We start from the raw sequence: 6,724 nt of genomic DNA, 5'->3' as shown, positions 1-6,724 counted from the left end.
TCTGAGAAGGCGGGAGTACAGGAATGAGGATTCTCATTGGTCAAACGAGAAGCCGCCGCCGGTTCCACGCGATTGGTTGGGGAGAGCCTGGAGAAGAGGCGGAGCATAAACCACTACGCAAGAGGGGGGCGTTGAGTGAGGCAAGGCTGCTTCGCAGGTTGGTATGTAGTACGAGCGGATCGATCGATCGATGGCCGGCATTTGAAGGGAAAGTGGGCAGTTGAGAGGCGCGTGCGTGGGGCGCGCACCCGCCGGCAAAAAGAGGGCGGTGTTCGGCTGAGGCGCGCGCTGGAAGGGGCGGGGCTTGGCCGTCTCGCGCCGCCAGGGGGCCACGGGCGTGAGCCGCTGAGGAGGTGCCGCCACCGGAGCGCGAGGGGAGAGAGCCGCGGAGCCCCGCTGCCGCCTCAGCTGACAGGGCAAGGGTAGGAGCGCTTGGGCGGGGCTGGAGGTAGGTCAGATCCGAGGACCCCTCCCTTCCCTCCCCGGTCTGTCTACGAGGGAATAAAACCAGCGGCGAGCGAGGCGGCGGCGCCTTCTGGGCGCGAGGGGCTGCGTGTCTTCGGCCAGAGCCGGGAACTGGGTGGGGCCTGCCTGGGGAAGGGACTGACGGGCGCGGGGGTCCTGGTCGGTCTCGGAGTCGGGCTGCCCCGTGCCCCGAGGCCTGGCTTCTCTGCCGGCTGGGGAAGGCCTGCCCTGTCCGCCGAATCCCAGCTGCCAAATTCCAGAAGGGGTGCTCCAGCGTCGTCTCCTCCTCCTTTCTTTGGGCTCCTCCCGGGAAGGGACTTCTGTGGCTCATCCAGCTCCTCTCAGAGCAATCCTAATCCTGTCTACTCAGAAGACAGCTCCTTTTTAGTCCGTGGGGCTTACTCCCCAAAAAAGGTGTTTAGAATTTGTGTTCTCTTCCTCCGCCCAACCCCACCCGCCAGCTAGGCTGCATGCAACCCACCTGCAGGCTCCCTCCCCGTAAGAGACTCGTGCTCCCTGGCTTGCTTGTACAGCCCAGGCATCGTCTGCCTCTCTATTGTTTCTCGGAAGGCATCAGCGCTCCATTGCAGCTCCTCTTGCACATCATGGCAACCATCCTGGGAGAAATCTTGATAGGTTTCTTCTGCTCACTATCCTTGAGTTAATACTATCAACAGCTGTTAACCTTGGTGTTGATGCGATTATCTTTATCTGTGGCTGACAAGTCAGATGGTGTAGTCAGTTGCCTGCTGTCCACTCCTGAGTAAATTGATCATTCAAACCATCATCAGACCATACAATCTTTTGATGTGTTTATGACCTGTGTCTAGGAAAAGAGTTTGAAAAGATGTTCCTTATGAACCTGGAGTTATCCTTTAATGCAACATAAAAGGTGCCCTGGTTGATCAGGGCAGTGGTCCATGAAGCCTGGCATCCTGTTTCACACAGTTGCCCTGGAAGACCAAGAAGCAAGATGTAGAGGGCAATACTTTCCCCTGTCTTGCCTTAGCAATAAATGTGTGCTTATGTAGTAATCTATGTAACTGTGAAAAATAGCTTTGACTGTTTTCGAGGTCATTAATTTATAGGGCTGCTGTAAGTTAGAAGCAACTTGTCAGCACATACACATATAGTGAGCTATCTTCTATAGTTCTGTTTTGTCCTTAATTTTGATGTGATTATGAAGCTTTGCCTGGCTCTAGTAATTGTGTCAGATGGGATGAGATGCTGTGGAAGTTGCTGAAAGAGATGAGATTTGTTGAGGAGTGCGGAAGGGATCATCAGTTGTTTGCATCTCCAGTTAAAATTATGTTCTTAGCTAACAGTACTGGGAAACAGCCCCGCCTGAGGTTTTGGAAAGCTGCTTCCAGCAGTGTAGATGGTGCCTGATTACTGACTAATGCCCTGACTCAGTAAAAGGCAGACATTTGAAATAATGTTTACTGTTGGGGAAACACATGATGGCTCTGGTATATCTCAAATAGCTGCTATAATAATTATTCTGTAGTAGGAAATGTTTACATTTTTCTCTGTTCACATATTTAATATGTAGAATATTCCATCCTGTGATATAATTATATAAAATACTTTTTGATCCAATAGCTTACCATGATTGAAGAAACCATGATGACCAAAAGCTCCAGAGGTGCCCAAATGGGTAGAATTTTTCTGTCTATATTTTCCCATCAGCAGCATTCCTCTGTCTATAAAGTGTTCTGTAAATTCTTCCAAATTTAAAACACAGTATGGATGGCTCAGTGTGAAAGCCTCTGAAAGGCATATGCAGCCTGTGGTGGGCACAGCTTTTTCTGTGACTTTATGGTAAGGATGCTACGCATTTGTGGAGGACTTCTAAGCTTTGATGGGTGCTTTTAGAAGAGTCAGGAAGCTGAAAATCTCCTCTGCTTTCATATTTGCTGCTCTTTGGATTTCCGCCCTTATGTCAGAGCCTTGAAAGATGGTAGACAAATCATACACTCTTGAGTACATTGTGTCGCACAAGTCACAGGGTGTACATCTATGGGGAGGTAAAATCTGAATGAATGAACATGTTCTTGGACTGGGTAACTGTAAAGGTAAAGGTAGTCTCCTGTGCAAGCACTGAATCATTACTGACCAATGGCGGGATGTCACATCATGACATTTTCTTGGCAGATTTTTACGGGGTGGTTTGCCTTTGCCTTCCCCAGTCATCTACACTTTACCCCCAGGAACCTGGGTAGTCATTTTACCGACCTCGGAAGGATGGAAGGCTGTAACTATTAGAGGAGGAATAAATGAAGATGTCTGTGGTTGAGTATCTGCACATGTGTATACAAATAAATAGTTACTTGATACGACTTCAGCAGACTGTTGTTTTGATAGAGAGAACAGTAGTATTTTGGCAGTTTATTATTGATTTATGGTGAGGTAGGTCTGGTTTGGGAATGCTGGCCTTGGAAACCATCTTGCTGACCTTTCTGAATGAGCAGGGATTGTTGTGTGCAAGTCTAATAATCTTGTTGCTGACAAGATAGGGGCATCCCAGTGAAATCTGCTCTGTAGTGGATGCTCCTCCCCTCTGTGCTCTCATGAGGCGTATTCTTTTTAACGTCTTTGTGCCACCTGAGATGAGGGAGTGAGCAGTGGAAGAAACTGCATGCAGGAGGGATGGGTTGGGCTTCCACACCATTCTCTTGTGCTGCCATTTTAATTGTCATGTTTGGCAGCAATTGAAATCCAGTCATGGGTTCCTTTAACATGTATCTTCAGGATTATGGGAGCTTTTTCATGTAGCGTGATCACACAGTGAATTGGAAACGGAAGTGGACTAGGAAGTGAAAATGGCCCTGTTACAAGGAAATCTGATTGGCTCTTGTGGTGCTACAAGCCATATTGATTGGGGCCACTTAGCTCAGCATCACCAGAAATGGGCATTAGCTCACCTCTTGCTTCCTCCTGAAATTTGGCAGCAGAGCAAAACAGATGGTTGGTTAACTGACACTAGGTATAGTTGCTGTTGAAGGGTCTGAGCTGAGTGGCTTCTGAGGCTGTGATGAGGTTGCTAGTTGGCTCTGTTTGTTCCTGGACACCAGTGGCCTTCTGGAGCAGTGGCCCATGGAGAAATTTCCCTGTAAGTTAAATGGCCAGTCTGCCCTGGCTTACTGTAGGTGCATATGTTTTCAGGTGAATGTAACTAAGCACTTGGTTTGTGTTCATTGTTTCCTCTTGTCTTTGGGGTGGATGATGGTGAAGTATTGAAATGACTGTTAAACCACTTGATGAGATGAAGGATATTTTGTTACTAGTTGAATCATCCCATCCACAAAACCTGTTGCTGACCAAGGCTGCATTTGCTATACTATACTGGCCTGCTTCAGTTAAGATAATTATTTGTTCATAGTGTGAAGTCTATCTTTGCTGCTCAAGCTGTCTGTAGTGCTGACAAGATAGAGTGGTGCTTTTGTTTTTTAAAGTGGTGCGTTTGTTTTTTAAAGAAACTGCTGTAAAAAATAACTATTCTGAAATATTTTAATTGTATGCTGTAGCAAATTGTATAATTGTCACAACCAGTTTGCTTTGGGTAGCAGTATGAAGCAGTCTTAAGAGGTCAGCCATCTTATCATTATTCACAAAAGTGTTGAAAAATATTCAGCACAATGTAATTTGAGTGCTAATTCCTCTAGTGCAGAATTTCAGGAACCAGTCCAGTTCCAAACTTGATATGGTGATGAGCGTTGGCCAACTCTTCAGCCAGAGATCAATTGCAGACCTGGCAGCTATTTATTTGCAGGACTGCTCATCTGGGGTTCTGCTGGTTCCTGGAATTTTCCCTTTGGAATCCTACTCATTGTAAGTTTGAGGCACATAGTGGGATCATGTGGAGAATTGTAGTGTGGTACTAATAATTAGAAGTTGAACATGTTTTAAAAGTACCACACTACTTTTGGGCAGACTTTTGGCGGGTGCCAGTTTATCAAGTAATCCAACACCTAACAATTACAAGGGCAAATCAGTGGAAATAACCAGTCAATAATACAAAGCAATTAATTTATGCATCATAAAAATGTGAAAAATATTCAGTCTGTAACTCCACAAAAGGAGACGAACAAGGGCGGTGGTAACTGCTGCAGCAGAGCAATATAATGCAACCTGAAAAGCAAGAACTCCATGAACCTCTTAAGTGGCGACAGAGCGCCTACACTGCAGTGTAGCGCCTACAAAATTGCCTGCCTGCAGTGTAGGCGCTCTGTCGCCACTTAAGAGGTTCATAGGGTTTTGCTTTTCAGGTTGTCTCCGGATTGCAACTCCTGAGGAAGAGAAATTGAAACAAGTTCTTTGCCGGCTCCTTGTAGAGTCGCAGGGGTCTTGGTACCCCTTCCTTCTGTCTGGACACCTGTAGATAAAAAGAAAAAAAAGGATATTTCAATAGTCAAGATTTTCACAGACTTATGAAACTACCCTTGCCTTGCATTATATTGCTCTGCTGCACCAGTTACCACCACCCTTGCTCGTCTCCTTTTGTGGAGTTACAGATTGAATGTTTTTCACATTTTTATGATGCATAAATTAATTGCTTTGTATTATTGACTGGTTATTTCCATTGATCTGCCCTTGTAATTGTTCGGTGTTGGCTTTCTTTTGAGGGCTGCTCCTTTGGCTTGTTTAAGTTTATCAAGTAATAGCAGGATAATTTTTTAAATAAGCAGAAGCTAATGTATGTGTGCTTCTTTGACTAACGTTTTTTACTCATTTCCTGGTTAATTTTGGCTGTTAATAAGAAATTTTCAGTTGTACTGTGGCATAATATCTGGCATACTTGCCTAGTAATATTATGATGATCTCATTTTTTAACTTCAAATCATTCCAGCTGACATAGCCATTGGTGCGACTCATTCTAAACGTATACATGTTTGTAGGATTATAGTGTTCATGTGGCTTGTCTGCTAGGAGTTGTATCTTACATAGTATGATGGTCTCTTTCCTCCTGATGCTTTGCTTTGCTTGTAGCTTTGCAGGGATATGCTTTTAGGCATGTTCATCAATTGCACAACAGTGTCTTGACTTCTCCACCCACAGCCATTCATTTTTTAAATAGTGACTAAGAAACAAGAATGCCTCTGGAAAGAAGATTCAAGTGACAACTCGAGTTTGAATACGTCTTGGCAGATTTTGTTTAAGATGAAGCTGGCAGTAGTGTAATTAAGCTAGTATTTTCACATACCTCCTGAGAACAAATACATACCGTTTCAGGGAGTGAGGAAAGACAGTGTCAGTTTTCCTGGCATTAATTAGCTATACTAAGTTTAGGCAATACAACTTTTATAATTGTGCCATATTCCCACCTTATCCTAAGGGAGCAAAAGTATAGATCCACATATACAGTAATTAAGGCGAGCGCACACAGTGTTTCCTGTGATCCAAGCAATCTGGTTTTATGTGATGCAGCAATTCCTAACATAGTGTTCATGGTGTAGTAGTGGTGGTTTCCTAAATGTTTCCTAGTGGCTGCTTGTTGCATTATTTCCTAACACCTTACACACACCTCCGTTATTGCTTTTCAGGTTTCTTTGTTCCCCTTCACCCCATTAACACTCCTTATTTACTCTTTCTCTTGTCACTTCCCATATTCCTTCCTTCTCCTTTTTCTTTTGGTCTTCCTTTCTTAACTCCTATCTCACACTACCCCAGTTAGCTTTGAAGTGTGCTAAATTGGGATGTAATTTTTTTTTAAAAAGCAACCATTTAAGCTATCAAAGTCCTGTTTTTTAAATGTCAACACAGTCTCTTTAGCCCACATACATATTCTTACATATTACCGGGTCTGCTACAAATTTTTGTTAAGGAAAATTAACATGTTAATGAGTTTTGGTGTCCGTCTTGTGTACAGGTGATTAACTAGCAGGCCAGCATTGGAGAATATACGTTGCGCAGGTAACCCTTTACCAGTTTTCCAAGCCTTGGAAAATAGTTACCATTTACAGTGATATATAAGTGGTAAAAGAATTCTTTTCATTTTAAACATCTAATGTTTTACATTCCTGGTGCTAAAGGTGATGAGAGGATGCAGCAGATCATTTTCTTGCAGAAGGAAAGGGAAGGATCCTTTCTCAAAAGTAAACATGAACAGCCAGACAAAGTTGAGAATAGAGAAGTATTTTACTCCTCCAGTCTCAGCCATGTAAACCCACCCCACTTTTAGAGCACCTACCACGTCCAGAATACCTGCGTGTGCACACCCGTTAATAAAACCATAGATTTATTGACTCCCCAGTATCGT

The 6,724-nt window shown here is 44.2% G+C and overlaps 1 protein-coding gene across 2 annotated transcripts in view; it reads left to right on the top strand.

Annotated features, from left to right (window-relative positions):
* Window positions 1-362: 362 nt before the first annotated feature.
* ERC1 (ELKS/RAB6-interacting/CAST family member 1) overlaps window positions 363-6,724 on the top strand; it is a 261,544-nt gene continuing 255,182 nt past the window's right edge. For both annotated transcript variants that reach the window (XM_054988425.1, XM_054988424.1), the window contains exon 1: window positions 363-448. The gene's annotated coding sequence lies outside the window, so the exon portion shown is untranslated. The remainder of the gene's footprint in view (window positions 449-6,724) is intronic.

Source organism: Eublepharis macularius, chromosome 9 (genome assembly GCF_028583425.1).
Source record: "Eublepharis macularius isolate TG4126 chromosome 9, MPM_Emac_v1.0, whole genome shotgun sequence".
NCBI classification, from domain to species: Eukaryota; Metazoa; Chordata; class Lepidosauria; order Squamata; family Eublepharidae; genus Eublepharis; species Eublepharis macularius.
This window is presented reverse-complemented; position numbering and strand designations above follow the sequence as displayed.